This window comes from Coregonus clupeaformis, chromosome 1 (assembly GCF_020615455.1).
Source record: "Coregonus clupeaformis isolate EN_2021a chromosome 1, ASM2061545v1, whole genome shotgun sequence".
NCBI classification, from domain to species: domain Eukaryota; kingdom Metazoa; phylum Chordata; class Actinopteri; order Salmoniformes; family Salmonidae; genus Coregonus; species Coregonus clupeaformis.
In genome coordinates, this window is record NC_059192.1 from 24,916,945 (window position 1) to 24,941,267 (window position 24,323).

Here is a 24,323-nt window from a genome sequence, read left to right on the forward strand (position 1 = left end):
ACGGCCCATCCCTCTGGGCCCGCTCCCCTTTCTCTCTCCAGCATGGTTGGAATAGTTAGAGTGGAGCTGTAGAGAGCTGTAGACTGGCCGTCACATGCAAGCTCAGGCACAGCAACAGGAGGAATGTGAGGCAGGAGTTTTTATATATGTAAAGTATATATCTACAGTATATATATACAGTGCCTTCGGAAAGGATTCAGACCCCTTGACTTTTTCCACATATTGTTATGTTACAGCCTTATTCTAAAATGGATAAAATTGGTTTTTCCCTCATCAATCTACACACAATACCCCATAGTGACAAAGCAAAAACAGTTTTTTTGTCATTTTTGTTCGATCTGGTTTAACTCCAGAGATGTTCGATCAGGTTTAAGTCCGGGCTCTGGCTGGGCCACTCAAGGACATTCAGAGACTTGTCACCAAGCCACTCCTGCGTTGTCTTGGCTGTGTGCTTAGGGCCATTGTCCTGTTGGAAGGTGAACCTTCACCCCAGTCTGAGGTCCAGAGCGCTGAATAAGGCTGTAACGTAACAAAATGTGGAAAACGTCAGGGGGTCTGAATACTTTCCGAAGGCGCTGTATGTTTATATATATATATATATATATATATATATATATATATATATATATATATAGTGAGGGAAAAAAAGTATTTGATCCCCTGCTGATTTTGTACGTTTGCCCACTGACAAAGAAATGATCAGTCTATCATTTTAATGGTAGGTTTATTTGAACAGTGAGAGACAGAATAACAACAAAAAAATCCAGAAAAACGCATGTCAAAAATGTTATAAATTGATTTGCATTTTAATGAGGGAAATAAGTATTTGACCCCCTCTCAATCAGAAAGATTTCTGGCTCCCAGGTGTCTTTTATACAGGTAACGAGCTGAGATTAGGAGCACACTCTTAAAGGGAGTGCTCCTAATCTCAGTTTGTTACCTGTATAAAAGACACCTGTCCACAGAAGCAATCAATCAATCAGATTCCAAACTCTCCACCATGACCAAGACCAAAGAGCTCTCCAAGGATGTCAGGGACAAGATTGTAGACCTACACAAGGCTGGAATGGGCTACAAGACCATCGCCAACAGCTTGGTGAGAAGGTGACAACAGTTGTTGCGATTATTCGCATATTGAAGAAACACAAAAGACTGTCAATCTCCCTCGGCCTGGGGCTCCATGCAAGATCTCACCTCGTGGAGTTGCAATGATCATGAGAACGGTGAGGATCAGCCTAGAACTACACGGGAGGATCTTGTCAATGATCTCAAGGCAGCTGGGACCATAGTCACCAAGAAAACAATTGGTAACACACTACACCATGAAGGACTAAAATCCTGCAGTGCCCGCAAGGTCCCCCTGCTCAAGAAAGCACATATACAGGGCCGTCTGAAGTTTGCCAATGAACATCTGAATGATTCAGAGGAGAAACTGGGTGAAAGTGTTGTGGTCAGATGAGACCAAAATGGGGCTCTTTGGCATCAACTCAACTCGCTGTGTTTGGAGGAGGAGGAATGCTGCCTATGACCCCAAGAACACCATCCCCACCGTCAAACATGGAGGTGGAAACATTATGCTTTGGGGGTGTTTTTCTGCTAAGGGGACAGGACAACTTCACCGCATCAAAGGGACGATGGACGGGGCCATGTACCGTCAAATCTTGGGTGAGAACCTCCTTCCCTCAGCCAGGGCATTGAAAATGGGTCGTGGATGGGTATTCCAGCATGACAATGACCCAAAACACACGGCCAAGCAACAAAGGAGTGGCTCAAGAAGAAGCACATTAAGGTCCTGGAGTGGCCTAGCCAGTCTCCTGACCTTAATCCGATAGAAAATATGTGGAGGGAGCTGAAGGTTCAAGTTGCCAAATGTCAGCCTCGAAACCTTAATGACTTGGAGAAGATCTGCAAAGAGGAGTGGGACAACATTTCTCCTGAGATGTGTGCAAACCTGGTGGCCAACTACAAGAAACGTCTGACCTCTGTGATTGCCAACAAGGGTTTTGCCACCAAGTACTAAGTCATGTTTTGCAGAGGGGTCAAATACTTATTTCCCTCATTAAAATGCAAATCAATTTATAACATTTTTGACATGGGTTTTTCTGAATTTTTTTGTTGTTATTCTGTCTCTCACTGTTCAAATAAACCTACCATTAAAATTATAGACTGATCATGTCTTTGTCAGTGGGCAAACGTACAAAATCAGCAGGGGATCAAATACTTTTTTCCCTCACTGTATATATATATATATATATATATATATATATATATATATACAGTGCTTCGGAAAGTATTCAGACCCCTTGACTTTTTCCACATTTTGTTATGTTACAGCCTTATTCTAAAAATGATTAAATAAATAAAAATCCTCAGCAATCTACACACAATACCCCATAATGACAAAGCGAAAATAGGTTTTTTAGCAAATGTATTAAAATAAAAAACAGAAATACGTTATTTAAATCAGTACTCAGACCCTTTGCTATGAGACTCAAAATTGAGCTCAGGTGCATCCTGTTTCCATTGATTATCCTTGAAATGTTTCTACAACTTGATTGGAGTCCACCGGTGGTCAATTCAATTGATTGGACATGATTTGGAAAGGCACACAGCTGTCTATTTAAAGTCCCACAGTTGACAGTGCATGTCAAAGCAAAAACCAAGCCATGAGGTCGAAGGAATTGTATGTAGAGCTCCGAGACAGGATTGTGTCGAGACACAGATATGGGGAAGGGTACCAAAAAATTTCTGCAGCATTGAAGGTCCCCAAAAACACAGTGGCCTCCATCATTCTTAAATGGAAGAAGTTTTGAAACACCAACTCTTCCTAGAGCTTGCCGCCCGGCCAAATTGAGCAATCGGGGAAGAAGTGCCTTGGTCAGGGAGGTGACCAAGAACCCGATGGCCACTGACAGAGCTCCAGAGTTCCTCTGTGAAGATGGGAGAACCTTCCAGAAGGACAACCATCTCTGCAGCACTCCACCAATCAGGCCTTTATGGTAGAGTGGCCAGACGGAAGCCACACCTCAGTAAAAGGCACGACAGCCCGCTTGGAGTTTGCCAAAAGGCACCTAAAGGACTCTCAGACCATGAGAAACAAGATTCTCTTGTCTGATGAAACCAATATTGAACTCTGAATGCCATGCGTCACTTCTGGAGGAAACCTGGCACCATCCCTATGGTGAAGCATGGTGGTGGCAGCATAATATAATATAATATGCCATCTAGCAGACGCTTTTATCCAAAGCGACTTACAGTCATGTGCGCATACATTTTTACGTATGGGTGGTCCCGGGGATCGAACCCACTACCCTGGCGTTACAAGCGCCATGCTCTACCAATTGCGCTACAGAGGACCATTCTGTGGGGATGTTTTTCAGCGGCAGGAACTGGGAGACTAGTTAGGATCGAGGCAAAGATGAACGGAGCAAAGTACAGAGAGATCCTTGATGAAAACCTGCTCCAGAATGCTCAGGACCTCAAACTGGGGCGAAGGTTCACCTTCCAACAGGACAACAACCCTAAACACACAGCCAAGTGTGGAGTGGCTTCGGGACAAGTCTCTGAATGTCCTTGAGTGGCCCAGCCAGAGCCCGGACTTGAACCCAATCGAACATCTCTGGAGAGACCTGAAAATAGCTGTGCAGCGACGCTCCCCATCCAACCTGACAGAGCTTGAGAGGATCTGCAGAGAAGAATGGGAGAAACTCCCCAAATACAGGTGTGCCAAGCTTGTAGCGTCATACCCAAGAAGACTCTAGGCTGTAATCGCTGCCAAAGGTGCTTCAACAAAGTACTGAGTAAAGGGTCTGAATACCTATGTAAATGTGATATTTCAACAACATTTTTTTTAATATAAATTAGCAAACATTTCTAAAAACCAGTTTTTGCTTTGTCATTATGGGGTATTGTGTGTAGATTGATGAGGAAAAAATACAATTTAATCAATTTTAGAATAAGGCTGTAATGTAACAAAATGTGGAAAAAGTCAAGTGGTCTGAATACTTTCCGAATGCACTGTATATATATTTATTTATTATATATATATTTTTGGGTCTGTCGAATGTGTGACGAATTGGAGGTGTGTGTGTGTATTGCTGATGTTGAAAGCTAAACATGATGCATAACTAGCCTCATTTTATATTGGGGACTTATGTTTGACCAATTACTTCTTACTGCCATAGTTGTGAGGACAGATGCTGGGAGACGAGAAGCAAGTACAGGGAGTGAACATTTAATATATACAGACATGAAACAATACATGGACAGCTTCTGGACAGGGGAAATATAACTACATTAATGCAGACACCAGGATCAAACTGGGGAACAGACAGATATAGAAGGGGCAATCAACAAAGTGAAGGAGTCCAGGTGAGTCCAATGAGCGCTGATGTGCGTAATGATGGTAACAGGTGTGCGTAATAATGGGCAGGCTGGCGCCCTCGAGGGGGAGCGGGGGTGGCGATAGTATTTTACAGTATTTATAACTTTACTAATACCACAGTTTTTAAGGTAAAGGGGAAAGATACCATCACTAATCCTAAGGTTTTGCCAATAATGGCAGCAGCCTTCAAGTACTTAATAGGAAGTACACATTGCCAGATGAAAACAAACAAAATTAATTAATATGTTAAAATGACGTTTTTAAAACCTAAAAAGAGGATACATTTGAATAAAGATTATGAGGTGAATAAGACAAGTGGATAGTCACAAAATTGTAGTAGATTTCAATCATCCAGATAAGGTCATATTCACATGAATAACTCCTATTGGGGATATCGGGGTTGGTTGTCTCAAGGCACAAAATGCGTTATTTTGTTAGGAATATCATTAGATCAAGGCTTAGCCATTTTTAAAACTCTGTATGCTATATTGCTTCATTTCCTTTTTCAAAAGGAATACGTTTCTAGCAAACATTGTGACAACCAACCCCATACTGTGTGATAACCAACCCTGCGCTAGGGCTGGTTGTCACAAGTGGACAGAGTGTGTTTGATGGCTTATAACTCCATTTTGGAATAAGATATGAGGATAGAAATGGTCCCCATTTCAACATTTGTCTTTCTTCTAATATTGAAAAGAGTGTTGTAAGATATACTAGTGCTGAGGAATAGACACAAGAGTAAAAAGTATGACAACCAACCACAGTCTTCCCTATGTAAGGCATCTGACTTTTTCAGAATTTCCACTAGAGGGTATATTTTCAAATTATAGTAATAACCTTTAGAGATGTCTCTCTGTCTGGCAAACAATCAATCAAAATGTATATATAGAGATAGCTGGTTTTGAGTGACTGTATTTTTTTATATATAGATCATAGAACTCAAAGTCTTATACACTTTGGTGAATGGGTACACAGTAGTATCTGGATGAGAGGCAAACATTATAGTTGATTTAAGGGAACATATCATATAGATTGAGATGTAACAAGAATTGTTATATACCATTTTCCATCATTTGAGATACAGAGTGCTTTTATATATCGGTAGTGCATTATAATTAAACCAAGCTGAAAAAAATAAATAATAATCAACCTCCGTATGATCCATTACATCAGTCAGTGACAACCTAAACATTCTGAAATGAGTGGAATCAACTCTGGGCAGTTCTGGGCCATTGTGACATTGACACAGCACAACCATAGAGATCCTATTCAATTACTAATAGATGCGGTAAAGAGGTCAATGGAACGCAGACTGTGGGGGATAGAAGAATCATCACATTTAGAAGTTGTCCCACACTTTTCGGTTGAATGCATTCAGTTGTGCAACTGACTAGGTATCCCCGTTCCTTTCCTTTTCAGGTTTAGATGCTAACTCCCATTCTAATAAGCTTGTAGCATAGCTAGCACAGCTAGCATACAGAAATCGGTGGTAGTAGTCCGTTGTATTTAACTTTAATGCAAATGATTGGTGACGATGACATGAACATGTATTGGGGTTGACATCCAGACAAGCATTATACTCCAATTTGTACTTCAACATAGTGTGAAATAAAAATATAAACAATACCCTAAATGTAGGCAATGTTGCTGGGGGGCTAGTAGGAGATTTGGGATCTTTCCCCCACAGTATCTTTCTCCCATGCATTTCCATGGCATTTCCATTGTTTTGGTCGGGTTCCATTGACCTCTTTACCGCATCTAGAATGAGGAATTAGAATACTTAAGTATTCTAATTCCTAATTCTATGAGCACAACAATGTGAGCCATGATGTCAGAATTGATCAGTGCACCTTGAACATTCCGTTTGAACCATTTGATGGCTGACTACTGAAAATATAGCAGCACCTCTAAAACAATGTAGAAAGTGGTATCAAAGCAATTGGCTTGCAATGGAGCCTCCGGAAAGTTATGAGGAATTACTGCGGGAATACCTGAAACTGAGGGAGGAGAAGGAGCAGATGAACCAGGTGATCATCTGGATGACGAAGAGAAATAGTCAACTAGAGGATTTGTGCTCACAACATGGCCTCAGTATAGCTACTTCAGTTCAGCAGAAGGCTAAGCTTTCCCCGCATTCGCCCTCCAGACTCCCTGTGCCCCCCACAGCAGTCCTCGGGGCGAGCAAGGTGTGGCTAGAGAGCTCAAGTAAGACCAAGTTGGCCGCCATGATAGAGAAGGTAGATAAGGTGACTTTGAATCAGGTTCTTTTGTATTGCGATATATTTCTATTGAAGAATAGTATGCAAAATGACAGATATCACATGACATGTAACAGTGTTCACCTGTTTCCTCCAGGTGACTTTGAATCCAGTTCAGGAGAAGAAGAGGTGTGAAGTAGTGGAGGCGAAACAGCAAGGAGGGTTACAGCTTTCGATGAGCGTGGCCGACTCCAACCGGAAAGAGTGTGATATCTGCGGCCGGCGCTTTCATCCTGACCGCCTGGAGAAACACAGCCTGATATGTGCCAAGGTCGCCTCCGAGAGCAAAAGACGTGGGGTCTACGACTCCTTCAAGCACCGGTACAAGGGCACCAACCTAGACAGCTTCATCAAGCGACCTATTGATCCATGATTCATGTGATGTGGTGTGTTGCCTGTCCTCCAAGGCTATAGGCCCTCCTGACTATGACAAAGTTTAATAACTCCACCCCTATTAGAGAAACCTTTTTATTTTCACTTCAATAAAAAGTATACGTAAATTGTTTGGATTTATCAGTGTATTTCAAAATAAAGATATATTGATGTGTGTTTCCATCTCAGTCAATTGGTGCATTTACACTGTAAATATGTCCAATGGTGGAAAATGTACAGATTATTTTGGATCTGGGTTGAGCAGGCAGAGGCAAACACAAATTACAATTTTCAAAGATGTATTCTTAAGGCATGGTTTTGTCCATAAATCATTGCAATCAAGTTCCAAACATCAATCCATATCCATATTCAATCCATATTCAGTTCTGCATACTTTGCTTTCCATTTATCTTTTACATTAAAAATCATGTTCATTAAAATCACAAACCAAATAGAAAACAAAAGTGGCACAGGAAGTGACGCAGCCCAGCAGGCAGGTGTCCATTTTCTTAAAAAGAAGAAGTGGATATTGTGTTTTGACCCTTACCCTAATGCAGAGAAAACTCTCAAGAGTACATCATTCTTTTTAAGCAGCACTTCAACATCGAACATTTTTCACAGATACAATCTATAGGTTTATCTTACGTGCGTAGACATGATATACGATGACTAACAAGGCCTTACTATTTTAATTGCCTTTTTAAATGCCAACACCAGTAGAAATCCACTTTTTCGAGCTGACAGACGATGGCCAGAGCTTATGATGATGCACAAGGATTTAAGTCAATCATTTCTCGTTTTAGTCAAAGTATGATATATTTGGGCTTGAAATAACAAATCCTAACTGCCCACTTCGTACAAATCCGTGTGACTGCGGTGTCTTTTCCTTTGATATGAAATACAAATTATTTTCAGCCTACGTTTCATTTCAGGGGTTTTATTTGAACGTTACCACCCACCAGCATGGCATTGTTTATTAATCAGAAACTGTTGCAATGTTATTCCTCTTCATGACTGAAACGGCATTGGAGCAAATAAAAATAGGAGAATTATCATAATCCATTGGATAATTTGACATCTAAAGCTAATTTCTTGCATTTCTACACAATTGAATATGAACCATGGCCCTTCTAGCCGTATCTACTTAAAACAAAAAGTAAGCAAAAATGCCCACAGTGTCACGATCGTTATAGAGAGTAGACCAAGGCGCAGCGTGATGAACGAACATATTTATTTATATAATGAATGCACGAACAAAACAACAAAATGAAAACGTGACGTCCTCGGTATAACACAACCGACACGGCAACAAACCAAAACGGAACAAGATCCCACAAACACTAAGGGAAACAGACTGTTTAAATATGGCTCCCAATCAGAGACAACCAGCCACAGCTGACACTCGTTGCCTCTGATTGGGAGCCACTCGGGCCAACATAGAAATACCACAACTAGAACTCCCACACAGAACATAAACACATAGAATTTACACACCCTGGCTCAACATATAGAGTCCCCAGAGCCAGGGTGTGACAGTACCCCCCCCCCCCCCAAAGGCGCGGACTGCGACCGCGCCTCAACATAGACAAACCAGGGGAGGGCTGGGTGGGCATTCCTCCTCGGAGGCGGTTCCGGCTCGACCAGCACCCTTCAATACTCCCCCCATAGCGCCCCTGGTCCGGTCCCGCTGGCTGGAGCTGGACTGGACATCGTAGGAGCGGATTGCTTCAGCTCCGGTGTGGAGCAGCTGACCGGTACCTGACCAGGCACCGGTGACCCAGGCACGGGTTGTGCCGGACTGACGACGCACACCCCTGGCTTGGTGCGTGGAGCAGGAACGGGCCAGACCGGACTGACGACACACACCCCTGGCTTGGTGCGTGGAGCAGGAACGGACCGGACCGGACTGACGATGCGCACCCCTTGGCTTGGTGCGTGGAGCAGGAACGGGCCGGACCGGGCTGACGATGCGCACCCCTGGTTTGGTGCGTGGAGCAGCAACGGGCCTTACCGGGCTGACGACTCGCACCCCTGGCTTGGTGCGAGTGGCAGGAACAGGCCGGGCCGGGCTGACGACTCGCACCCCTGGCTTGGTGCGAGTGGCAGGAACAGGCCGGGCCGGGCTGGCGACGCGCACCGTAGGCTTGGTGCGAGTGGCAGGAACAGGCCGGGCCGGGCTGGCGACGCGCACCGTAGGCTTGGTGCGAGTGGCAGGAACAGGCCGGGCCGGGCTGGCGACGCGCACCGTAGGCTTGGTGCGAGTGGCAGGAACAGGCCGGGCCGGGCTGGCGACGCGCACCGTAGGCTTGGTGCAGGGAGCAGGAACAGGCCGGGCCGGGCTGGCGACGCGCACCGTAGGCTTGGTGCGAGTGGCAGGAACAGGCCGGGCCGGGCTGGCGGCACGCGCACCGTAGGCTTGGTGCGTGGAGCAGGAACAGGCCGGGCCGGGCTAGCGACACGCACCGTAGGCTTGGTGCGAGGGGCAGGAACAGGCCGGGCCGGGCTGGCGACGCGCACCGTAGGCTTGGTGCGAGTGGCAGGAACAGGCCGGGCTGGCGACGCGCACCGTACACTTGGTGCGAGGGGCAGGAACAGGCTGGGCCGGGCTGGCGACGCGCACCGTACACTTGGTGCGAGGGGCAGGAACAGGCCGGGCCGGGCTGGCGACGCGCACCGTACACTTGGTGCGAGGGGCAGGAACAGGCCGGACCGTACTGGGAACACACACCACTGGCCTTAAACGGGGATCAGGAACGGGCCGGACCGGACTGGCAATACACCTCAGTACCTCTCGCCGCGCCTCTACATCTTCCTTCCCTCTTCTCACCAATGGCTCCCGTAACCTGGTGGCCTTCTGAATTCGCCCCTTGTCTGCCTCTGTCAGCCCCGTCATCCATGCCCTGTGCCCCCCCCTAAAAAAATTTGGGGGTTGCCTCTCGTCCGTCCGACGACGACACTGATTACGCCGTTGCTCCTCTCTCCGTCGCGCCTCTACCGTCTCCTTCCATGGCCGGCGATCCATCCCGGCCTGGATTTCCTCCCAGGTCCAGGACCCCTGCCCGTCCAAGATCTGCTCCCACGTCCAGGCTGCCTGCTCCTGGACACGCTGCTTGGTCCTGTGTTGGTGGGATCTTCTGTCACGATCGTTATAGAGAGTAGACCAAGGCGCAGCGTGATGAACGAACATATTTATTTATATAATGAATGCACGAACAAAACAACAAAACGAAAACGTGACGTCCTCGGTATAACACAACCGACACGGCAACAAACCAAAATGGAACAAGATCCCACAAACACTAAGGGAAACAGACTGTTTAAATATGGCTCCCAATCAGAGACAACCAGCCACAGCTGACACTCGTTGCCTCTGATTGGGAGCCACTCGGGCCAACATAGAAATACCACAACTAGAACTCCCACACAGAACATAAACACATAGAATTTACACACCCTGGCTCAACATATAGAGTCCCCAGAGCCAGGGTGTGACACACAGTCATCAAGCTAGGTAAAATATCATTATTAAATATATTTAAGTGATTGATAAGACTGAACTAGATCAATGATAATTCAATAATCAATTTTGTGTTGCACCTTTAACCTCTACGGGATCGGTGTCCCTATACCGGGACGGTTGCTGCTCAATATGCGATATGTGACTAGAATGGCGTTGTAAACAATGCCAACTTTCCGGGACATGGGCAGAAAGCTTAAATTCTTGTTAATCTAACTGCAGTGTCCAATTTACAGTAGCTATTACAGCAAAAAGAAGACCATGCTATGGTTCGAGGAGAGTGCACAACAACTAAACACTTTTGTCACAGCAACTGGTTTGATACATTCACCTCTGAAGGTAAATAATGTACTTAAATTCAGTAATCTTGCTCTGATTTGTCATCCTGAGGGTCCCAGAGATAAAATGTAGTATAGTTTTGTTTGATAAAATCAATTTTTATATTCAAATGTAAGAACTGGGTTCTACAGTTTGACCCCCTGCTGTCTCTGGCTCCATTCTCCTACATTGATTTCACATTTCCACAAACTTCAAAGTGTTTCCTTTCAAATGGTATCAAGAATATGGATATCCTTGCTTCAGGTCCTGAGCTACAGGCAGTTAGATTTGGGTATGTCATTTTAGGCAAAAATTGAAAAAAAGGGTAGGATCCTTAAGAGGTTTAACCAATAGCCTAACAAATTAACTCTTACAAATAAAGTACAAAGACTTAATTTTGGATTGTCTTTATTAAGACATCCTCTATATCAAATATTTGCCAGACCGCCCAGCCAGCCTGAGCTGCTTTCACGCCCGACCCCCACCAGTCTAGTCAATAACTCAACTCTCTCCCCAACAACTTCCTTCCCATCTTTTTTTATGTCTCAAGGGAAAGGTTTGGAAAACAAACATTTAATAAAAACACATATACACCTACACATTAACACACAGAAACAGTACATCATCCATATAATTCATATCATAGGCCTAATAGTACTGTAGAGCTCTTTTTGCACACATAGCTGGGTCACCCCGTCCTGCCCCTAGGGGTCTACAGCCCTGCAGTGCCCCAACCCAACACACCGCACTCAGCTTTAGGATCTTAGCGAAACATTCATTATTGGTTTCAGGTGTGTTAGGCCAAGGCCAGAGTGACAACCAACAGTATGGCAGACCTCCAGGGCCAGGACTGAGCAGCCCAGCAACTAGGATTTGCCTAAATGGTTATCTCCCCTGATGTGGGCATGTTTTCAATACAGACTCCTTTTGTCATACAGTATTCCATATAAGGCATCCAGATCTTATGAAAGTTGCACAGTATACCCTTAATCTTGTAATAAATCTAATCTAGTGATACATAACTTTACATTTCTGCCATCCATTGTGGGAGGATAACCAACCTTCCAATTAATGGCAATGCATTTCTGAGCCAATATAAATCCTACGTTACACAGTTTCTTCTGATAACAGTCTCCAGCATCAACATTTCCAAACAAACAAAAACAGGGAGAATCTGTAGACATGCTGAGATAAAAGAACATACTCTTTGCCAGAATTCAGCCAGCCTTCACAAGACCATAACATATGCAAATATGTCCCCTTTTGTGTTTTACACCTCCAACAGAAGAATGACATTTCTGAGTGCATGATATTCAGTTTCACTGGCATATAGCACATTCTATAGATGGTCTTAAACTGCAGTAATTTATGTCTGAGATTATATGAACATGATTGGGCATTCTAACATATCTGTTACCATTCATCAACATCAATAGAGCCTCCCAGGTCTCCCTCACATTTTTTGATTTACATATTTTGTGTCATCGGGAAAAGCCTCTATCAACCCTTGATACAGTTTGGAAATCAACTTTAGAGGTTTGTCAGACTGCCTTCAAATAGTTTAAGTATTTGAAGCTTCTTGCTTGTCCAGTGTTTGTTGCAAAGAGAGAATAAAGTGTTGTATTTGCAAAAGTTCCCTGGCTGCCTGACCCTGATGAGACCCCTGTCACCAAAGAATTACCTTGGTGTACATTTATACATTATATTATCCAAGAATAGAATCAATGGTTCAATAATTGAAATGACCATTATTCCCAGATCCCAGACTGTAACCTACCCATCAACTCAAGATCGAATTTTGTATCTATTCACTGATTGTTATAATATACTGCAAAATTCACCTGAGCTCTGTAGACTGGTCTTTCCTGGCTGTCTGACCCTGCAGGGACACCTTTCACCAGCTGATCCTGCTAAGACATGATGAGCATATTGTTGTGTACTGACTGTGCCCCATGGCAGTGAAGCCTGTAGAGCTGTTTATACCTTGTCAGTGTGAAAAGTAGGGAATTAGCTAGGGAAACTGACAGATCAACAACGTTACATTGCTATACTCACTAATAAAAACGCATATTGCTCTGAAAAAACATACGAATATCGGTCTTCAATCGTTTGGATCCTGGTTTCATCGTTTGATTCAGGTCTAGTGTGATTGAGGCAAGAATAATAGCTAAAGTTAGTGAGTTAGCTAGCTAACGTTAACAAACTTTCGGCTAGCTCTAGCTAATGGTACAATGGTACATCATCAAATGTACTTCTGTTGAAACGGGACAAAACAAAGGCTACAAAACATTTCCATACACACAAGAGCTGTTAGATACTGCTACCTGACAGATAGCTAGAGGCTAGCTAGAGCTGAACTGGCTGTGGTGGCTACTAGCTATTTACCTAAACTAGCTGCTAGTAGTTCATTCACTTCAGTGGAGAGGGGATGCAATATTAGCTAACGTAACATGTCAGTTACACTACTAGCTCAGCACTGGGAATAAATACTTTTTTTCTGTCAAACAGCAGTTACCTTGCCAGCTAGATCAGTCAACTAAAATGGTAGTCAGTTTCTGCTGCACTTGCTTTTACAACTCTGAGAAAAAGCACAACACACACAGACAGCAGCTGCCTCTGTTCATCTCTCCGGTGCTGGTCCTATTCAACAGCCTTTCGGAAGCTTTGCCTTCACACAGCCAGCCTGTCCGCACGATTTGTGGTGTCTGTGAGGTCCTAAATCCAGCTGGCTAAAACCGGAAAACAGCCTACCCAACCGCTCTGAGGCCTCTGCGTGGTCCTAAAGCACACCGGTGTCGCATTTTGTATCACAGTGCAATAATAAAACTGGCGGGACAAAAATGCAATTTTAGAATGTGGGGGGGCATGTCCCTCTTGACCCAATGAAAGTTGCACCCCTGATTTTGACCACTAAAGTTTTGCTTCAATACAGGCTCCACTGCTTTGATTGGTGTAATGTTAGCTAGAAACCACACGTGTCTATTCAGATAATGAAAAGACAACCACAAAAGAAAATTCAAGGAACTTATAGTTACATCTCATTTGTAGCACGCATTATCATGAGCAAAGTCATTGTAGCCTATCATTTCACTTCCCCTGGGGTGAAAAGCAAAAATAAACATTAGATCAGTGCTTAGGGAGCCGGAAAACTAGTTTGAGTACCTTTCAGGAGTTCCATAGTGGGTCAGTTTCCCAGACACAAATAAGCTTAATCCTGGACAAACATTTATTTTATTTTATCCAGCGCCCCTCCGAGTGCTTCTGAAACAACATGTTGAGCATCTTGATAGTTGACCAATGACCAGTCATCAGCATTGGCGCACAAATGCAGGCGTGCATATACAGATTAGTGACCACAAATAACTTGTTTCATTTCTTCCAGTTTTGCCTGGCAAAAACAGAGTAGGCCTATATTTATCAGCCATATGAGATACAGTTTAGCGATCTACTACAGACTCATCTTTGCCAGAACAATAGGCTCCCTGGCGATTTGATTGATCATTTTCGAATTTCAGATAGGCGTATTTGGGATAGGCAGCTGTGACATCACACTGCCTTCAATATTATGGGATGAATAGAATGGCGCCGAACGAGATGGCTGCCGTTTTACGGGCTCCTAACCAATTGTGCTATTGTGTGTGTTTTTACGCGTTATTTGTAACTTATTTTGTTTCTGCCACCATCTCTTATGACCGAAAAGAGCTTCTGGATATCAGGACAGCGATTACTCACCTCGTACTGGACAAATATTTTTTCTTTAACGAGTCGGACACGAAGGATTTTCTTCAGACACCCGACAAGGCCCAAATCCCCGTCATTCGCATCAGAAAGAGACGGATATATCGCGGGACGTAGGTCGGGGTGCCTTGTAAGGATCCGACGGCGAGTGCATAATCTGCCTCTACCATCAGACTTATTAGCGAACATATGGTCATTGGATAACAAAATAGACTAACTAACATCACGGATAGGCCCCGTGTAGCTCAGTTGGTAGAGCGTGGCGTTTGCAATGCCAAGGTTGTGGGTTCGATTCCCACAGGGGGCCAGTATGAAAAATGTATGCACTCACAAACTGTAAGTCGCTCTGGATAAGAGCGTCTGCTAAATGACTAAAATGTAAACATGATACCAACGGGACATTGAAAACGGTAATATCTTATGTTTCACCGAGTCGTGGCTGAACGACAACATGGATAACATACAGCTGGCGGGATATACAGTGGGGAAAAAAAGCATTTAGTCAGCCACCAATTGTGCAAGTTCTCCCACTTAAAAAGATGAGAGAGGCCTGTAATTTTCATCATAGGTACACGTCAACTATGACAGACAAATTGAGATTTTTTTTCTCCAGAAAATCACATTGTAGGATTTTTAATGAATTTATTTGCAAATTATGGTGGAAAATAAGTATTTGGTCACCTACAAACAAGCAAGATTTCTGGCTCTCACAGACCTGTAACTTCTTCTTTAAGAGGCTCCTCTGTCCTCCACTCATTACCTGTATTAATGGCACCTGTTTGAACTTGTTATCAGTATAAAAGACACCTGTCCACAACCTCAAACAGTCACACTCCAAACTCCACTATGGCCAAGACCAAAGAGCTGTCAAAGGACACCAGAAACAAAATTGTAGACCTGCACCAGGCTGGGAAGACTGAATCTGCAATAGGTGAGGAGCTTGGTTTGAAGAAATCAACTGTGGGAGCAATTATTAGGAAATGGAAGACATACAAGACCACTGATAATCTCCCTCGATCTGGGGCTCCACGCAAGATCTCACCCTGTGGGGTCAAAATGATCACAAGAACGGTGAGCAAAAATCCCAGAACCACACGGGGGGACCTAGTGAATGACCTGCAGAGAGCTGGGACCAAAGTAACAAAGCCTACCATCAGTAACACACTACGCCGCCAGGGACTCAAATCCTGCAGTGCCAGAAGTGTCCCCCTGCTTAAGCCAGTACATGTCCAGGCCTGTCTGAAGTTTGCTAGAGTGCATTTGGATGATCCAGAAGAGGATTGGGAGAATGTCATATGGTCAGATGAAACCAAAATATAACCTTTTGGTAAAAACTCAACTCGTCGTGTTTGGAGGACAAAGAATGCTGAGTTGCATCCAAAGAACACCATACCTACTGTGAAGCATGGGGGTGGAAACATCATGCTTTGGGGCTGTTTTTCTGCAAAGGGACCAGGACGACTGATCCGTGTAAAGGAAAGAATGAATGGGGCCATGTATCGTGAGATTTTGAGTGAAAACCTCCTTCCATCAGCAAGGGCATTGAAGATGAAACGTGGCTGGGTCTTTCAGCATGACAATGATCCCAAACACACCACCCGGGCAACGAAGGAGTGGCTTCGTAAGAAGCATTTCAAGGTCCTGGAGTGGCCTAGCCAGTCTCCAGATCTCAACCCCATAGAAAATCTTTGGAGGGAGTTAAAAGTCCGTGTTGCCCAGCGACAGCCCCAAAACATCACTGCTCTAGAGGAGATCTGCATGGAGGAATGGGCCAAAATACCAGCAACAGTGTGTGAAAACCTTGTGAAGACTTTCAGAAAACGTTTGACCTGTGTCATTGCCAACAAAGGGTATATAACAAAGTATTGAGAAACTTTTGTTATTGACCAAATACTTATTTTCCACCATAATTTGCAAATAAATTCATTAAAAAAAAATTTCTCATTTTGTCTGTCATAGTTGACGTGTACCTATGATGAAAATTACAGGCCTCTCTCATCTTTTTAAGTGGGAGAACTTGCACAATTGGTGGCTTACTAAATACTTTTTTTCCCCACTGTACGCTGCATCGGCAAGATAGAACAGCTGCCTCCGGTAAGACAAGGGGTGGTGGTCTGTGTATATTTGAAAACAACAGCTGGTGCACAAAATATAATATTAAGGAAGTCTCTAAGGTTTTGCTCGCCTGAGGTAGAGTATCTCATGATAAGCTGTAGACCACAATATTTACCAATACATTTTTCATCTATATTTTTCGTAGCTGTCTATTTACCACCACAAACCGATGCTGGCACTAAGACCACACTCAATGAGCTGTATAAGGCCATAAGCAAACAGGAAAACGCTCATCCAGAGGCGGCGCTCCTAGTGGCTGGGGACTTTAATGCAGGGAAACGTAAATCTGTTTGACCTAATTTCTATCAGCTATCAAAACTCTAGACCACCTTTACTCCACACACAGAGACGCGTACAAAGCTCTCCCTCGCCCTCCATTTGGCATATCTGACCATAACTCTATCCTCCTGATTCCTGCTTACAAGCAAAAACTAAAGCAGGAAGTACCAGTGACTCAGTCAATAAAGAAGTGGTCAGATGACACAGATGCTAAGCTACAGGACTGTTTTGCTAGCACAGACTGGAATATGTTCCGGGATTCTTCCGATGGCATTGAGAAGTATACCACATCAGTCACTAGCTTCATCAATAAGTGCATTGATGACGTTGTCCCTACAGTGACCGTACGTACCCCAACCAGAAGCCATGGATTACAGGCAACATCCGCACTGAGCTAAAGGGTAGAGCTGCCGCTTTCAAGGAGCGGGACTCTAACCCGGACGCTTATAAGAAATCCCGCTATGCCCTCCGACGAACCATCAAACAGGCAAAGCGTCAATACAGGACTAAGATTGAATCTTACTACACCAGCTCCGACGCTCGTCGGATGTGGCAGGGCTTGCAAACTATAACAGACTACAAAGGGAAGCACTGCCGCGAGCTGCCCAGTGATGCGAGCCTACCAGACGAGCTAAATTACTTCTATGCTCGCTTCGAGGCAAGCAACACTGAAGCATGCATGAGAGCATCAGCTGTTCCGGACGACTGTGTGATCACGCTCTCCGTAGCCGATGTGAGTAAGACCTTTAAACAGGTCAACATTCAAAAGGCTGCAGGGCCAGACAGATTACCAGGACGTGTACTCCGAGCATGCGCTGAGCAAATGGCAAGTGTCTGGAGTCTGGAGTCTGGAATACCAACATGTTTCAAGCAGACCACCATAGTCCCTATGCCCAAGAACATTAAGGTAACCTGCCGAAATTACTACCGACCCATAGCACTCACGTCTGTAGCCATGAAGTGCTTTGAAAGGCTGGTCAAGGCTCACATCAACACCATTATCCCAGAAACCCTAGACCCACTCCAATTTGCATTCCGCCCCAACAGATCCACAGATGATGCAATCTCTATTGCACTCGACATTGCCCTTTCCCACCTGGACAAAAGGAACACCTATGTGAGAATGCTATTCATTGACTACAGCTCAGCGTTCAACACCATAGTGCCCTCAAAGCTCATCACTAAGCTAAGGACCCTGGGACTAAACATCTCCCTCTGCAACTGGATCTTGGACTTCCTGATGGGCCGCCCCCAGGTGGTAAGGGTAGGTAACAACACATCTGCCACATCTGATCCTCAACACGGGGGCCCATCAGGAGTGCATGCTCAGTCCCCTCCTGTACTCCCTGTACACCCATGACTGCATGGCCAGGCACAACTCCAACACCATCACTAAATTTGCTGACGACACAACAGTGGTAGGCCTGATCCCCGAAAATGATGAGACAGCCTATAGGGAGGAGGTCAGAGACCTGGCCGTGTGGTGCCAGGATAACAAAATCTCCCTCAATGTGAGCAAGACAAATGAGATGATTGTGGACTACAGGAAAAAGAAGAGGACCGAGCACGCCCCCATTCTCATCGACAGGGCTGTAGTGGAGCAGTTTGAGAGCTTCAAGTTCCTTGGTGTCCACATCACCAACAAACTATCATGGTCCAAACACACCAAGACAGTCGTGAAAAGGGCACAACAAAGCCTATTCCCCCTCAGGAGACTGAAAAGATTTGCCATGGGTCCTCAGATCCTCATAAAGTTCTACAGCTGCACCATCGAGAGCATCCTGACTGGTTGCATCACCGCCTGGTATGGCAACTGCTTGGCCTCCAACCGCAAGGCACTACAGAGGGTAGTGCGTACGGCCCAGTACATCACTGGGGCCAATCTTCCTGCCATCCAGGACCTCAATACCAGACGGTGTCAGAGAAAGGCCCTAAAAATTGTCAAAGACTCCAGTCACCCAAGTCATAGACTGTTCTCTCTGCTACCGCACGGAAAGCGGTACCGGAGCGCCAAGTCTAGGTCCAAAAGGCTCCTTAACAGCTTCTACCCCCAAGCCATAAGACAGTTGAACAATTAATGGCCACCCGAACTATCTACTCGCTGTTTATTATCTATGCATAGTCAATTTAACCCTATCTACATGTACAAATTACCTGTACCCCCGCACATTGACTCTGTACCGGTACCCCCTGTATATAGCCTCGCTACTGTTTTTTTTTCACTTCTGTCTTTTACTTTACAATTATTTTTCTTAAAACTGCATTGTTGGTTAAGGGCTTGTCAGCATTTCACTGTAAGGTCTACACCTGTTGTATTCGGCCATGTGACCAATACAATTTGATTTGATTTGATTTTATGAACATATTCTGTCAAATGTATTATGCTATTTGTGAGGAACAACACCGCCACCCGGCTGGCAACGAGCACTCTGCAGGCAGGCTGCCCTCCAAAGTGATAGTGCCACAGATTGAACAATGAGACAGGCTCTAGCTTTTTGGGGACCCTAAGCGAGATTTGGTAGCAAAACATTTTAGTGCCCCCCCACACAAACACATTTCCGCAATTTTATGACAAATTTCATGCAATTCTACAAATTTTGCCATGGGGCAGAGATATATTTTCTTGAAGTTTTATAGCTAATTTCCTGCAATTCTACCCATTTTGCCATGAGGTGGAAATCCTTTTTTTTTTCAGTTTTAAAGCTAATTTCCTAGAATTCTACACACTTTGTTATGACTTATGCCATGTTAATGATATCTGAGTGAGAGTGACTAACAAAATCAATGGGGGCCCCCTGGAGGTCAGGGCCCCTGGGCACGTGCCTTGCATGCCTGGTCAGTATTCGCCATGATTACTACAACTTTAGATAGCTGGCTAGACTAGGCACCTAAGCGACCGCTTGGCTGACATTCTGCAAATGTTCTCATCGATGAAACATTTGATCTCAATACAGTTTTCTGTTCCTAAAACTAAAATATGTTACTAACAGAGTGGACTAAGTTTTGTAGACTTTACCATTTGCCAAAGTTTCAATTTTTTTTGCTTTGTATAGAAGGAGTGTAAGGGCGAATTTAGTTATTGTACACACATACTTCACAGAGTAGGCATTCCCTAATGGAAATATGCAAATACATTCTAGAACACCCGAATAGGATCTTGCTAGCTCGTGCTTGGTTCTGCCCACCTCCTAGCTTGTTCAACAGACTACATTTGTGCAGCGATTGTGCGCGCATCCCTAATAAATAAATAATTTAAGATTCCAATACAAGAATCCAATAGAAAAATAGTCGCAGATTTTGGATCCAGTCCTATTGGACTCCTATAGGATATGATTGTCACGAGTTGCTAAGCCAGAACCCAGAAGCAGACCAGGACAAGGTAAGTTGAAACGAAGGTGAGTGTTTATTTACAAGTTCAAGAGTGATGCTGAATAATCCAGGGAACAGAGCGGGCGGCGTTGATTAGTTGTTGGGGGTGCAGTGGTTGATCCCATCCTGGGTCGGCAGCCGCCGACCACCAGGCAGAGGTTGGATGAAGGTTCCGGACGGGTGACTGCAGATGGAACAAAACGGGGGTAAGTAAGCAACAAACCAACAAGGTGCAAAAACAACAAAACTAACGCTAGGCTCTAAGACTGATACTCTGGTAAACCTACTGTTCATGGCTAACGATCCGGCAGGGAATGGATGTTAGGCCAGAGCCTAAGAAGGGTGATGATCAGGACCAGGTGTGCAGATTGCTGATGGGATGCAGGTGCGGAAATCAAGAGAGCTCCCCGGAGCGTTCCAGAACCCTCGGGAAACTGGAGATCACGAACATAACAACTAGTCCACAGACAGGACCCGACTCAGACTGCCGGGATCGTTACAGTACCCCCCCTCCGACGAACGCCACCGGGCGGACTCCCCGGAGCGCCAGGATGGAGGCGGTAGAAGTCACTGATGAGGTCAGCATCTAGGACCTGTCGCCGCGGAATCCAACTCCTCTCTTCAGGACCATACCCCTCCCAGTCCACGAGATACTGGAAACCCCGGCCCCGCCGTCTGGAATCCATGATGCGACGCACCGTGTAGGCAGGACCACCTCCGATCATCCGAGGAGGAGGAGGAGGAGGAGGAGGAGGCGGAGGAGGCAACAGAGGACTGAGGAAAACAGGCTTGAGGCAGGAGACATGAAAGGTGGGATGGACTCTGAGCGTCCTCGGGAGTTTGAGTCGAACTGCCACCGGATTGATCACCTTCTCCACCACAAACGGACCAATGAACTTCGGTAACAACTTCCTAGACTCAGTCCGTAAAGGAAGATCCCGTGTGGCCAACCAGACCCTATCTCCGATGGTGTAGGTGGGAGCGGGGATCCGGCGACGATTCGCCTGGAGCTGATACCGGTCCGAAACTCTAAGGAGTGCTTTTCTGGCCCGATGCCAGGTCCGGTGGCAACGACGAATATGGACCTGAACAGAAGGCACTGAGAGCTCCTTCTCCTGAGAAGGGAACAAGGGAGGTTGGTAGCCATACAGGCACTGGAAGGGAGACATCCCAGTGGCAGATGTAGGGAGAGTATTGTGGGCATACTCAACCCAAGGCAACTGAGAGACCCAGGAGGTGGGGTTGGAAGAGGCCAGACAACGTAGCGTGGATTCCATCTTCTGGTTGGCTCTCTCCGCCTGACCATTAGATTGGGGGTGAAAACCAGATGTGAGACTGACTGTAGCTCCAATGGCCAAACAGAAGGACTTCCAGACAGCAGAGGTAAACTGAGGGCCACGGTCGGAAACGATATCACTGGGCAACCCGTGGACCCTGAAAACCTCCCTAACCAGGATCTCGGACGTCTCCGAGGCAGAGGGAAGCTTGGCAATAGGCACAAAGTGGGCGAACTTGCTGAATCTGTCCACGATAGTCAGAACGACCGTGTTCCCCTCAGAAGCGGGCAACCCAGTGACAAAGTCCAGGGCCAGATGCGACCATGGTCGCCGGGGAATAGGAAGGGGGTGAAGTAGTCCAGAGCTGGGCCGATTGGTACTCTTATTCTGCGCACACACTGGACAGGCAGCAACATAACCCCGAGTATCCTCGGCCATGGCAGGCCACCAAAAACGTCTGCGAAGAAACGCCATTGTCCGAGCCACGCCAGGGTGACAAGCCATCTTGCTGGCGTGGGACCATTTGAGGACAGCAGGACGAACCGACTCAGGCACAAACAACCGACCGGGTGGACCGTTACCGGGACCGGGCTGAGTCCGAAGGGCCGCCAGCACCTCCTCCTCAATCTTCCACATAACTGCTCCCACGACGCAGTTCCGGGGGAGAATTGTCTCGGTCTTGGACCCACTCTCCTCCGTCTTGGAGAACATCCGGGACAAGGCGTCCGCCTTGCCGTTCTTAGATCCAGGTCGGAACGTCAGGGAAAACTTGAATCGTCCGAAAAACAACGCCCACCTGGCCTGACGGGAGTTGAGACGTTTAGCCGATTGCACGTAAGCAAGATTCTTGTGGTCAGTCCAGACAATAAACGGTTGCTCCGCCCCCTCCAACCAGTGGCGCCACTCCTCCAAGGCAAGTTTCACCGCGAGAAGCTCCCGGTTACCCACATCGTAATTCCTCTCCGCAGGCGAAAGGCGACGAGAGTAGTAGGCGCAGGGATGGAGTTTACTGTCCGTGGAGCATCGCTGCGACAGGATGGCGCCAACTCCCACATCAGACGCGGCCCACTTCAACGACGAACTGATGGGCCGTGTCCGGTTGAGAGAGAATCGGTGCGTTGGTGAATCGCCTCTTCAAATCCAGAAACGCTCGATCCGCCTCCGGATTCCACTTGAAGGTCCTGATACTGGAAGTCAAGGCAGTTAACGGAGCGGCCACACGGCTGTAATCCCGGATGAATCTGCGGTAGAAATTCGCAAACCCCAAAAATCTCTGGAGCTGCAATCTCGTACCGGGCTGGGCCCATTCCAGAACCGCTCTAACCTTCTCCTGGTCCATCCTAATCTCTCCCCTGGAGATGATGTACCCGAGAAAGGATGTCGTGTGGGCGTGAAACTCGCACTTCTCGGCCTTCACGAACAGGCGATTCTCCAACAATCGCTGCAGAACCTGCCGGACATGCTGGACGTGGTCGGAAGGTTCCTTCGAGAAGATCAGAATGTCATCCAGGTAAACAAACACAAAGAGACCGATCATATCTCTCAGGACGTCGTTCACCATACTCTGGAATACCGCTGGAGCATTGGTCAGTCCAAACGGCATCACCTGATACTCGAAGTGACCCATCGGTGTATTGAAACCCGTCAACCACTCGTCCCCCTCTCTGATCCGGACCATGTGATACGCATTGCGTAGGTCTAGCTTGGTGAACACCGTAGCACCCTGTAAGGAGTCGAAGGCAGAACTCATCAAGGGCAGGGGATACTTGTTCTTGACCGTGATGTCATTCAACCCCCGATAATCAATACACGGTCGAAGAGAGCCATCCTTCTTACCCACAAAGAAGAATCCTGCCCCCAGGGGTGATGACGAGGGACGAACGAGACCAGCAGCTAGGGACTCCTTGATGTAGGTCTCCAAAGCCTCACGTTCAGGTCGGGAGATACTGTATAACCTTCCCTTGGGGTAGACAGCTCCAGGGAACAGGTTGATGGCACAATCATATGGTCGGTGGGGGAGGGGAGTGACAGAGCCTTCTGCTTACTGAAAACTTCCCCCAAATCGTGATATGTCTCGGGAACCAGGGACAAATCTGGGGGTTTAGCCTCAATCACCTGACTGGGAACCGAATGGGGGCAGGCAGTCTTGAGACAGTTAGCATGACAATCAAGGCTCCAACTCGTTACCTTGCCCGTCACCCAATCGAACGTGGGATTGTGTTCCTTCAGCCAGGGGTATCCAAGGACCAGAGGAACCTGGGAAGACGGCAGAATGAAGAATGAAATCATCTCAGAATGATTCCCCGACAACCGCATCTTAACCGGTTCAGTCCTCATCGTGATACGTGCCAGACTACTGCCGTCCAGAGTGGTAGCTTCAATGGCTTCCGGCAATTGCTCCTTGGAAAGCCCCAGCTGTTCCACCAACTCGGCATCTAGAAAGCTTCCATCGGCACCTGAATCGATAAAAGCGTTAATCGCTAAGCTCTGATTCCTGTTCATAAGGGTAGCCGGAAACGGGGTCTGACAGAGGTATTGAGAGGTCGAAACTGGCTCGCTAAAAGTCCTCCCAACTTTAGCGAGCCGCGCAGTTTGACGACCCGACTGGAACCTGAGAAGCTGATCGGTTGGACGGAGCCCATTGCTTCTCCCTCCTTCGCTCTCGGACTCGATTATCCACCCGAATAGACAAGGCT